The sequence below is a fragment of the Herpailurus yagouaroundi genome, unplaced genomic scaffold, assembly GCF_014898765.1.
Source record: "Herpailurus yagouaroundi ecotype Mexico unplaced genomic scaffold, PumYag 212, whole genome shotgun sequence".
Taxonomy (NCBI): domain Eukaryota; kingdom Metazoa; phylum Chordata; class Mammalia; order Carnivora; family Felidae; genus Herpailurus; species Herpailurus yagouaroundi.
Genome location: NW_024412443.1, coordinates 1,298,074 through 1,300,059, shown reverse-complemented (window position 1 = coordinate 1,300,059; position 1,986 = coordinate 1,298,074). Strand labels below are relative to the sequence as shown.

Genomic DNA, 1,986 nt, shown 5'->3' with positions numbered 1-1,986 from the left:
CAAACAGAGAACAGAGGAGAAAAAAGTAGTTACAAAACTAGTCACAAATACAGAGAACACTCCGGGGGTTGATGGCAGGGTGGGGGACAGGAGAAAATGGGTGATGGGCATTGAGGAGGGCACTTGTTTGGATGAGCACTGGGTGTGGTATGCAAGTTATGAACCATGGAAATCTACCCCAAAACATTACATACTGTATGTTAACAAAATTGACAATAAATTATATTTTAAAAAGTAAATAAAAGTTTAATCCATCTTTAAAAAAAGAATTCTTGCTTCCATATTTTTCCAATTCAGCACAATGTATATATCTGCCACTGTTTTCTGGCTTGCCAAGTTTCTGTGGATAGGTCTGTTGTGAACCTGATTTGTCTTCCCTTGTTGATTAAGGACTTTTTTCCTTTGCTGCTTTTATAATTCTAAAAAACTAATTCTAAGAAACTAATTTGTGGAGTGCCTGGGTAGGTCAGGGGTTGTGGGTTAAGCGCCTGACTTAGGCTCAGGTCATAATCTTATGGTTCTTGAGTTTGAGACCCATGTAGGGCTCTCTGCTGGCCCTGAGTCTGAAGCTTGCTTCAAATTCTGTCTCCCTATCTCTCTTCTCCTTCCCTATGCACACTGTGCACACTTTCTCTATCTCTCAAAAATAAATAAACGTTTAAAAACTAAACTGAAATGAAATGAATAAATAAAATAAAATAAAATAAAATAAAATAAAATAAACTGATTTGGAAAAGTTTCAAAGAATTTCACACCTCACCACCATGTGGCTCCTGCTGCAATGGGTCACAGTGATGACATACTGCATGTTCTGACATAGGCAGTAGTTCTCAATAGGCCATGTGCTCCCCTTATGTCACATTACCTATTACAGACCAGTGAATTCTTAGAGATGAAAAATAACAAAAATTCCAGGACACAGTGTATTTTGATAACATACAACATCATAAATTGTTCTGAAGAAGGTCTGAAAATACTCTTTTAATGCAAGCCTGAATCTTCAAGCACGTAAAATACATTTCTTATGCACAATTCAGCATCACTGGAAAAAATACCCATCACCAATCCGTGATATACATTTTTTTTCCTGATACACATTTTTAATGAGACCCAAAATCTTTGTTCAAGCTTTCCTACAAGGGCTTTTGCATTTCAGTGGCCATTCATTTTCTCTATCCTTTTTTTGTCACCTGCAGGTGTATCAGAATCTGTAGAATATTTGATAGGGAAATGATACCCATGATGCTATCTGCCTCATTCACAACCAGCATCCCATGCACCTCAGCCCACTATATGCTGTCCAGGATATTTCTCCAGATTACTGTAACTACCAATAAACATGAAGTACTGTGAGAAGTGCTAAATGGCCTGGGACACTGTTATATCTAGGTTAGTGTAAGTTGTTTTGTTTTGTTTTGTTTTGTTTTTTTAGCAGCAAGATTAATTACATCAGATTTGGAGCAAATATCTACACCTTTCCCTGACTCATGCAATATAGACAACCCTGATACTTGTTTTTCTACACAGATGTTCAAGTCTCTACTGAAGGGAGTGTCCGGGTGGATGAAGGTGATGTTGTGGTGGGTCCCAAGTGCAAGAGCATCTGGGTCCTGCTTCACAAAGGCAGGCTTTGGTATATCAGACATGCAAACCTGAGGAACTTGAGAATCCATTTGTGGGTAAGCATAGGAAGAGCATTCCCACTTAGAGGATCAACAACTGGCAATGTGTGGATTTTCATTTTTTTTTTTTTAGATCTGTCCCCAATGGTTTTATTTCACCGACTTTACCCCCAATGGTTACATTTTATATAATTATGGTACAATATCAAAATCAGGAAGCTGATATTAGTGCAGTAGGTCTAGGTGTGTGTGTGTGTGTGTGTGTGTGTGTGTGGTTCTATGCCTTTTTTTAATTTATATATGAAATTTATTGTCATATTGGTTTCCATACAACACCCAGTGCTCATCCCAAAAGGTGCCCTCC

At 38.0% G+C, this 1,986-nt stretch overlaps 1 pseudogene; it reads right to left on the bottom strand.

Moving 5' to 3' along the window:
• Positions 1–1,172: 1,172 nt before the first annotated feature.
• Positions 1,173–1,741, bottom strand: LOC121016660 (5'-AMP-activated protein kinase subunit gamma-2-like; annotated as a pseudogene).
• Positions 1,742–1,986: the final 245 nt, after the last annotated feature.